This window comes from Tupaia chinensis, unplaced genomic scaffold, assembly GCF_000334495.1.
Source record: "Tupaia chinensis unplaced genomic scaffold, TupChi_1.0 Scaffold000090_1, whole genome shotgun sequence".
NCBI classification, from domain to species: Eukaryota; Metazoa; Chordata; class Mammalia; order Scandentia; family Tupaiidae; genus Tupaia; species Tupaia belangeri.
The window spans coordinates 2,388,401-2,399,413 of record NW_006159552.1 but is presented as its reverse complement, the minus strand read 5'-3'; positions in this window follow the sequence as shown (position 1 = coordinate 2,399,413).

The following is an 11,013-nucleotide window of genomic DNA, read 5'->3' as shown; positions in this document are numbered from 1 at the left end:
TCACACTAGGGCAAATGTGGGGCCCCTAAGGCCTCAGGTAACATATTGTATAGCTTTACTGGGATCATGGCATGCAATTGCTCTCAGGGGTTGAAGTTTCATGCCTACAGCTCTCCCAGTATGGAGTTCATGCTGGTAGCTCTGCAGGTCCGGGGTCTTGGGAGTGTCCTCACTCACACAGCTCCATTGGACATTGTACTAATGAGCCCTCTTGGGGGTGGCTCTGTATCTGTGGCGACTTTCTGCTCCCAAGGCCCCAGGCTGTCCCATGCATCTTTTGAAATCCAAGTGGAGGCTGCCATTGCCCAATAGCCCACACATTCTGGATGTCTGTAAAACCGGCAATATGTGGATGTTCCTGCTTGCACTGTCTAGAGTGTTGGCCCGAAGCACACGCGAGCCCTCTTGAGCCATGGCGGGGACAGCCAAGGACGGCTGTGTCAGAATTCAGGGAGCAAAGTGCCAAGATGGTGCAAGACAGTGGATGTTGACGCTCTGAAGACAACTCTCTGGAAACCTTGCCTCCAAGATACTAGCTTGTCTTGGGCTAGCAATTGTGGCACAAATGGCAATACAAAGCTGTGAAACTGGACACACAAAGGTCCCAGGTTTATGTCCAGAGGTCTCCCCATACATGCCTATGACCCAGGCAGGCTGAGGCTGGGGACAAACTACAAGAGCACTCACTGGGGCTGCTTCTCTGTCTTCCACTGAAGAAATAAAATAAACAACTTAAAAAGGAAGAAAAGATTCTACCCAGCCTCAAAGATCTCTGAAATACCCTTGAGGTCTTTCTTCCATTGTTTTTTTTTCCCCCTCTATTCTCCTCCAGGATGTTGGGCAGGCAAGCACATTTTTCCCATTGTTTTGATAAATAGCACTTGGCTCACCTTACTCTTCCTTGGCTAGGCTGTGAATTTTCCATTATTTCCCTTTACTATAAATTCCATGTTTAAATGATTTCTCTCCTATTATATCATCCTATATGTAGTTAAAAGTAGCCGTGCAGCGCCTTCAATATTTTACTGCGTTGGTTTCTTCCACCAAATACCCTAGTTATTACTCTTAAATTCTGTCTTCCATAAAACTCCTGGGCATGAACACCATTCAGTCAATCTCTGCTACTTTATAACAAGGAGTCTTTACTTTGGTTTCCAATGAACTATTCTTTATCTCTGAACTCTTTTGAGAATGGCTTTTGCTGTCTGTCCATAGTTCCAATCTTCTGATCATGACCACTTGAGTAATCTGTAAGAAGTTTCCAACATTCTCAACAGCCATTCTCTTTTTCTGAGTCCCCATCAGAACCACTCTTAATAATCTGTTCACACTTACCACTTTTTTTTTTTTTTTGCCTTCTTCTCCAAATTCTTCCAGCCTCTACCCATTAACCAGTTTCAAAGCTGTTTTCACATTCTAGGTATTTGTTTCAACAACAGCTCCCCTTCTCACTACCAATTTTCTCTCTTAATCCATTTATGCTGGTATAACAGAATACCACAGACAAGGTAATTTACAATGAATAGTAATTTATTTAACTCATGATTCTAGATCCTGAGAAGTCCACGATTGAGAAGCTGAATCTGGTGAGAGCTTTCTGGCTGTGCCAAAACATGGCAGAAGGCATTACATGGTGACAAAGGCGTAGGGGGTTATTCATTTTTCTAAGAAACCCACTACGTTGATCATGAGTTTATTCACATGATAATCCATGGCATTAACCTACTCATGATAGAGGAGCCCTTAGGACCTAATCACTTCTTAAAGGCCCCACTTCCCAATACTCATGTTCTGGGGATTAAATTTTCAATACATGATCTTTGTGTCTATGGTTGGGGAGACATTCATGCCATAGCCCAGTCCAGTGGGTGACTCCAATGTCCTACAAAATGTGAGAAGCACTTCTCTTAGAAACAACTTTTGCATTATTCTCCTTAACAACAACCAACTTTGAAAAGCAAAGCAGAAGCAAGTAGCCAACACACTTTTCCCCATAAATTCTTTTCATCAGTAAGAGTCTGTGGAGGAGTTTTCACTTGAGGAGGACTGGCTTCTCACAGGTGCGGGGTAGGGACTGAATGCAAGGGCTCCAGCACAGCCGGGAACACCATCATTTGTGTGTCAGTAAGCGATAGGAAAGCAGTAGTTCTATTCTTTAGTATGGTGGCAATTTTCAAAGGTTCTGATTAGGAACCTACATTTTTCAAAACCCATTTGTCATTCAAAATGTCATCACGGATAATATATCACCCATCAGCTTATACATAATGGGATTTCATGTTATGACTTGGTACTGTCAAACCTAGGATAATAAACCTTTAAAAAAAAAACCATGTTAGTTTTCTCATTCTCCAAAGAATCTTTTTTTCAAAATGAGAATCTGTTTTAAGTTCTGTGCAAAGTGACTACAAGGACTGAAATGAGACAGGGAAGTGTTCAGTTTGCACTGAGTAGCTGTTTCCTGTTTGGTTAGGATTACAGGAGTTCTAAGAGGTGGTGAAGACAGAGAGAGGCTCCCCTGTTGGGTATCTGTACTTCCCACCATTCATCAAACTGAGGTCCAGGTCTTCAGCTTGCTGTGTTCAGGAACTGTTTTATCATAGCAATGCCCATTTATGCTGGTATAACAGAATACCATTTTTAAAAAGCTGGTACATGCTTCACTCTTTTCCCCTTTATTCTGCATACTGCTATTATCTTCCCCCCCCACCCCCCTTATTCCTGCTTTGATTCACTGTACCAGGTCTTGTCCCTATTACCCACTTCAACATTTCTCAAAGAACCACCAATTGAGCTTGTTGATTGGTTCATGTTTATGGCATATTTGTCTTATACTTCTTTCATTTCCGCATTTTATTATTTCCTTCCCTCTATTTCTTTGAACTCATCTCTCCTGCCTATTTTTTCTTAACCTCTGAGTTTTCTTTTTTTGGGGGGGAGGGGGAGAGGTTTTTGCTATATGGTATATGTGCTTGCCAGAAAGACACAGAGAGACAGAGAGATAGAAAGCAAGAAATCACCCCCCAGGGGGGATGGCCATGCCGCAATCCCTTCTCCTCCATTCTCTTCTCGGGATCTTGGGCACGCCTGGCATGAGTTTAAACCACCGGGTCTGGGACTCGAACCATGGTCAGCTACATGGGCGTTCAGCGACATAGCCATTACGCTAAGTGCTGGTCCCAAACCTCTGAGTTTTTTGCCTAGCTCATGCTCAATGCCTCTTTCTTTATAATATGAACGCTGGAAGCTAGGTTTCTCTTGAAGTACTTCTTTAGCTCTATCCCACATTTTGATGTGAAATTTTTTTATTGTTCAAGTCTCAATTTTTCTAGCTTTTATGTTTTTTCTTCTTTTTTTTTTTTAACAACATATTAAGTCTATTCTAAACTTTCCACATGTATACAGGGATTTAAAAGTTATCTGATTATTACTGATTTCTGCTGTAATTTTATCATGGCCAGAGAAGTTGATACTCATTCTTTATTTTGCAAAACTTGCTGTGTGCTAGTACGTTCTTTGTGAATGGGCTAGTCTGTGATCAATTCTTTAATAAAAAGTCATAGGGTCAGATTTCTGCCAGATTAAACTTGCTAATTGCTTTTCAAGTTTTCTTTAAATTTGAAAAATTTGCCTGCCTAATCAGTAAGGAGAAGAATGTTAACGATCTACCAGTGATTATGAATTGTGAATTCCAGCAATTTAAAAATTAAATATCTTGGGACTGGCAGGTCGCATGGTGGTTAAAGATGCTGGATGCCCACATGGCTGACCACAGTTGGAGTCCCAGATATGGTGCCTTGCCTTCTCGCTTTCCCCTTCTCTCTGTATCTGTCTCTCTCTGGTCAAATTAGGAAATAATAAAAACAAATGGAATTAATTAAAAGAATTTTTTAAAAAAAATACAGTATCTTGAGGTTATATTATTAAATTACCTAAATTTAGTATCATTTTAACTTCCTGGCAAATTATAACTTTTATAATTGATAGCCTTTATTTCTAAATATATTTTGCCTTTAAATGATTTTTGTATAATATCAACTTAGCACTGTCAATTTTATTTTCATGAATATTTTACTGGCATGCTTTTTAGGGTGGGTAGATAGATTTGGGGAGTGGAGTTAAATATGAGGACCTCTTTGATCTAAAAACAGTAGTTCATTGACATTACTGCGCTCCAGTAATGTTTTTATTAAATCCCTAAAAATATTTTATCTGCTTAGTTTGCATATTCTATTTATTTTCCCTTTTTGCACCTCATGAATTTCCTCTCCTCCCAAGATGAGTTACGTCTAGGGAACCAGCAGTTAGCGTAATGGCTATGTTGCTGGACTCCCATGTGGTCGACTGTGGTTCGCGTCCCGGACCCGGTGGCTTAAAAAAACTCACGCTGGGCGCGTGTGCATGAGTGCCCAAGATCCTGAGAGGAGAATGGAGGAGAAGGGATTGTGGCGTGACCATCCCCTCTGGGGGGTGATTTCTTGCTTTCTGTCTCTATGTCTCTCTCTGTCTGTCTGGCGAGCACACGCACCCTATAGTGAAAACCTCTCCAAAAAAAAGAAAAAAAAAAGATTAGTTACGTCTATTAGACTTACATCAACATACAATAATGATGCAACTTTTCCTTTGAAAAGAACTTGATGCAAGTTTTCAAAATTTATAAAACTCACAGTATAAAGAATTCCCACATTCATTCTCTTCAATTTTCCCAAATATTCATGTTTCACATAGGCACTATACACTGACCCAAACCAGGAAATAAACATTGATACATGATCAACTAACCTACAGATTGTTTTCAAATGTTTGCCACTTGTTTCACTGATGTTCCTTTTCTGTTCAAGATACGATCCAAGATTACATATCACATTTAATTTTCATGTCTCTGATCCGGGACAGTTCAAGTCTTTATCTCCTGGGTCCTTGATACTTCCGATGAGCATTGGTCAAGTATTTTGGAGACTGTCCCTCAATCATGCTTGTTCAATGTTGTCATTAAAGTCAAGCTAGGAGCATCACTTTTCTAGTATTTTTTTCCAAAAATATATGGTAATGTTGCCTGTTTCAGAAGTGGAGATGTTCCAGCACCAATGTGCTTCCTTTCCAAATATTATGGTCACCACAGCCTGCTCTATCCCAAGCCTAATTCATGGACAGAAGATGACAGATCTAGCAGACTGCTGAAACTTAACAGGTAGACCTGGACTGGGATAGTCGACGGGCCCACAAGAGGATCCCCTTGACTGCTGCTGTTAGGGCTGAAGTGAGGACTTGAGAAGTGGTCTGGAGTGCAAACGATACTATGTCCAACACAACTTGGAAGGGACAGTGGTTTATTTACTCCCTTTCAAATCTAGGACTTTCATGATGTGCTTCCTGTTGGATGTTAAAACCTGATCTTACACTGTCATTTTAAGAATCCAAGTGACTTTAAGGAAGACATCAAATTTAACAAGAGGTAAGGGGCAAAGCAAGGATGCTCCTTTGTAGCAAGCTTACCAGGACTTACTTTGCAGCAGACTATAATATGGTTTTGTGAATGTCTTGATGAAATCTTTAAAATAACACAGAAAACTCATACGGGGAAACAGACCCACAGAACAAAGACACTGTTTTGCCAAGGGCCTCAGGAGCAAGTCAAATAGAAATCAAGCTTGGGACCTCTAACCTCTGGGTTGCAGTGAAGCTACTTGAACACGTGCACTCTTCCTGGACACAAAGATTTTTTTTTTTTTGGAGAGGTTTTCACTATAGGGCATGTGTGCTCACCAGACAGACAGAGGGACAGAGAAATCCCCCCTCCCCCAGGGTAAATGGCCACACTGCAATCCCTTCTCCTCCATTCTCCTCTTGGGATCTTGGGCACGCACACACATGCGCCCAGCATGAGTTTTAAGCCACTGGATCCGGGCCTCAAACCGCAGTCGGCTACATGGGAGTTCAGCGACATAGCCGTTACACTAACTGCTGGTCCCCTTGACACAAAGACTTTGAGAGCCAGGTCTATGTCCATGGTATATAGCCCTTTGAGTACTGAAACAGAATACAAATGAATCAGTGTGAAAGACTGCATAAATAAAAGAAATGACCATATTATCCTAAATGACCATATCATCCTATATGCATCACTTATTTAGCATATTTACTGAGCAACTACAAGTACATGCTTATTTAAAAAAAATCCCACGATTACTGCTCTTCCGCAAGCACCAATCTAGAGCGTTCTGTGTCCAACTCACCTTATTTTACAGATGAGTAAACAGATGCAACAAAACGTCAAGTGGCTTGCCAGTGTGCAGAGCCGGTGACAGAGCTGAAAGGCGAAACCCGCTCAGTGCCTTTTGATGTTCTTTACTGCTTATGCATTTTCTATCTCATTAGCTTCTGCCCTTATCTTTATTATTTCCTTCATTCTTCTCACTTGGGGTTAGGGTTTCATGGGTTCTTTTCTGTTAATTTCTTCAGATGTAACCTTAGATCATCGATTGCTGATCTGGTTTCTAACATAAGCACATAACGTTGTAAGTTTCCTTCTCAGTAGCCGCTGGCTGCAGCCCTTGCATTTTGATGTGTTTTTACTTTTCATTCAGTTCAAATAATTGTTAATTTCTCTAGTATTGTCCTCCTCCTTGCTTAATGGGTTAGTTAGAAGTGGGATGTTTAGCTTCTCACTATTTAGGATTTTTTCTGGATATTAATGATTTGTAATATAATTTTGCTGTCATCAGAGATGATTTTTTTACAAGTTTCATATATATATATTTTTTTGGGGGGGGAGAGGTTTTTGCTATAGGGCGCGTGCGCTCACCAGACAGGCAGAGAGAGACATAGAGACAGAAAGCGAGAAATCACCCCCCAGAGGGGATGGTCACGCCGCAACCCCTTCTCCTCCATTCTCCTCCTGGGATCTTGGGCACGCATGCGCCCGCTGTGAGTTTGAAGCCACTGGGTCCAGAACTCAAACTGCCATTGGCCATGTGGGAGTCCAGCAATGCAACCATATGCCATCAGCTGGCCCCCTATGGTTGGTATCTTTAGAATGTCAGTCTGATAACATTTTTCTAGCAAAGAGAATTAGAACTCAAGACTTTTTGAAACACTAAGCTTTAGTCTGACTATATTCATTTTTCTTTAAAACCCTAATATTTAGCGTGCATAATTAAAGGGAAATAACCTTTTCTCTAACTCTTTTGAAAAGATATCTTTGGGGACCAGCAGTTAGCGTAATGGCTATGTCGCTGAACTCCTATGTAGCCAACCATGGTTCGAGTCCTGGACCCGGTGGCTTAAACTCACGCTGGGCACGTGTGCGTGCGTGCCCAAGATCCTGAGAGGAGAATGGAGGAGAAGGGATTGTGGCATGGCCATCCCCCCTGGGGGGTGATTTCTCGCTATCTCTCTGTCTCTCTCTGCCTTTCTGGTGAGTGCACATGCCCTATAGCAAAAACCACTCCAAAAAAATGATATCTTTTTCCTGCCCCTGAGATGTATTTGTACAATTTATCAACAATAATATGGAAGGGAATGAATATTTCACCTGCTAGAATATATACGGGTTATCATCACCCACCCTTATTTACATTAAGCTGAGACCACAGCTATGAGTTCTCAGAAAGTGATCTACAAGCGCTAATTAATTCTCAGCCCACATCTTTTCTGTTCCAGCAGGACATCGGTCAAACACAGCTAGAACTCACCACAGCTCTGCCTTCTGAGATGTACACTGCCCACTAACTGTCCGTCATCTCTTTCCAATCAAGAAAGGGCTGCACTCGCCCGAACGGTGACACTTTAGTGTAAGTCAGCTGGGCTGTTCTGTAGTGACTTTATTTCCCCTATGCAAGTTTCTATTTTAAAAAATTTCAAACATACCAGAACAGTATCAGGAAGTGCCATACACTTACAACCCAGAGTTAGCGACGAACAACTCAGAGCCACTTGTATCTATATCCAGCTCTCACTCCTCACCCCCAGATCTTTCTGAATCAAATCCCATTCATCTTTCACGTGCTTTACAGTGAGTTAAGATAATACGACACAAATACATGTTCAGTATTTTTATTTTCAGAGTGGTTTTGGGTTCACAGCAAAACTGAGTGTGAAGTACAGTTCCCATGTATCCCTGTCCCTGTGTATGCCCTGCTCCCCTACCTTCAGCAACCCCGCGCCTTTGGTACGTGTGTTACAACCTTCATGCACGTAATTACCACTTACACTCAAAGTCTACAGCATTCAGTCTTGGTATTGGTATTGCACATTCCATAGGTTTCTGACAAATGTGTAACAACATGTATCCACTACTGTAATACATAAAATAGTGTCACTGCCCTAGGAATCTTAGTCTTCCTGTTCATTCCCATTCAGCCCTCCCTGCTAACCCCTGATCCTTTAACCATTCCAATGGTTTCGCCTTCTCCAGAATGTCATACAATTGGCATCAAACACTCTGTAGTCTTTTCGGACTACTTCTTTCATTTCGTAATAGACATTGCCAATTCCTCCATGTCTTTTCATGGCTTGATAGGGACTTATCCATGCTAAATAATAACCCAAGGTCTGGATGTACTGTAGTTTATGTAGCCGTTCACCCATCAAAGGGCATCTTAGTTGGTTTCAAGTTTTTGGCTCCTATGAAAAACTGTTTTCTCTAAAAACGTTACCACCCAAACCGAGGTCATCTCAATTTCCTATGATCTTCTAGGAATTTTATAGTTTTTTTTTGTTTGTTTATTTTAGATCTACGATCCATTTGAGTTATTCTGTGAAGGGTGAAAAGTCTCTGTCTAGATTCACTTTTTGATGTGTGGATGTCCAGTTGTTCTAGCATTGTTTGATGAAAAGATGACCTTTTCTCCACGCATTGCTTTTGTTTCTTTTTCAAAAATCATTGGACTTTATTTGTGTGGATTTATTTCTGGGCATTTTATTCTGTTCCATTGATCTGTTTCTTCTTTTCATAATACCACGCTGTTAGGTCTTGACTTCCTACATGACACGTTATGTAATTTCTTAGAAAGAGAAGTAAAAAAATCATAATCACATTCCATTTTAACACTTAAAATATTAATAATGATTTCTTAATATAATCAATATTGTTTAAGCATTACTGAAATAATGATGTGTAATATTTTCCAATTTTTAGACAAATAACTGCTTGGTTTGATTCAGAATCCAGAGAGCACCTGTATTCTAATGCAATTTGCTGGAAGATCTCTGAAGTATCTTTTATCATACAGGATCTTCACTGGAAGTGGGGATAAAGTTTTGGTTAGAACCAAATGATCAGTATGAAGACTATTTAAGGAGCAGCTGGATGTCCCCAAGTCTTTTCTTCTTTCTCATACAGTTGGGCAACTGCCCTTGACCTTCCTATATCCTGCAGACACTAGAGAGCTTCATTCTCTGAAAAGGCTGAATGCGGATGGTGGGGGAAGCCAGACCTAGCTGAGGGGCTCTGCCAGATTAAAAAACAACCTTCTGGGGACCAGCAGGTGGCATGATGGTTAAGGTGCTGGACACTCCCACAAGGCCAACCACAGTTAAAGAGTCCCGGACCTGCTGGCTCACTTTCTCACTTTCCCTCTCTCTCTCTCTCTCGCGCGCGCTCTCTCTTTCTCTGGTCAAATTAAAATAAATTAATGAATAAATATAATTTAATAAATAATTTTAAAAATAATTTAAAAAAACCCCACACCTTCAAGCCTTCTTTCACCACGTACCCCGTTTAATGCTGAGAGCTGAGTATCCCATTTGGGCATGAAATTGGAAGAACTTTTTCTGGGGGGGAGAGGTTTTTGCTATAGGGCATGTGCGCTCGCCAGAAACACAGAGGGAGACAGAGAGACAGAAAGCGAGAACTCACCCTCCATGGTGGATGGCCATACCGCAATCCCTTCTCCTCCATTCTGCTCTCCAGATCTTGGGCACGCATGCACACACGCCTGGCGTGAGTTTAAGCCACCGGGTCCGGGACTCGAACCATGGTCTACTACATGAGAGTCCAGCGACATAGCCATTATGCTAACTGCTGGTCCCTGGAAGAACTTTCTCTAGAAGATATGACCAGTCCCAGAAAACTAATCTAAATATAGTATTATTAAGGATTCCCTAATGAAAAGGCCCACCTACACTAGTCTAATTGAAGTTCATAGTTGGTGAGCACCACCCACTGCAGGGGAACTCATTTAGCTCGAGTGCCTTACTGTTAAATTACAAATAAATATCCAAAGCTTTAACTAGAACTTTAAGGAAAGTTATGACATTTACTTCTTTTGTATAAGACAGGAGAAGAAAGCAAACTGACACTATGGAAAAAGTAAAAACCTCTTAGGGGGCCAGAAGGTGGTGCAGCAGTAAAACACCATGTCCAGTGGGGTAATCCCAAACAGGAAAATTCCTCGTTCAAATCTGGAGTCTCCCTGAGTATGCAGGACACATGCCTGCCCATGAGCTGTGTCTCTTTCTCTGTCTCTCTCTCTTGCTCATGGAAGTAAATAAGCTCAAAGAAAAAAAAAAAAGAGAGCAAACACCTTTAAAGAGAGTATTGGAGTATTGTTATTTCTAAAGAATAAAAAAAAATAAAAAGAAACATTCAGAAAGCAAAAACCTACTGATAAGTTTAAAAAGAAAACTAGTAAAAATGAAAAATAAAATAGAAAACTTAGATGATAAATGTGAGAAAATTTCTCAGGAGTAGAATAAAGACAAAGAGAAAACAAGAACTAAATTATATAGAAAAATTTTTAAAGAGGCTGGAAGGAGGTATAAATAAAGGAAATACACACACACACACACACACACACACACACACACGGGCAGAAAGGATTCAAAGAAATAATTCCAGGAAATTTCCCAGAATGTAATGACATTAGATTCACCATTAGGAATAAAAGGGCATTCACATACAGAAAAACTTTATAAAATTTTAGAAAATTAGAAAAACCAAACAGAGATAGAGACAGAGGCCCCTGGAGGACAGCAGTGTAGAAGCTTCAGGATTCTTTTTTTTTTTTTTTT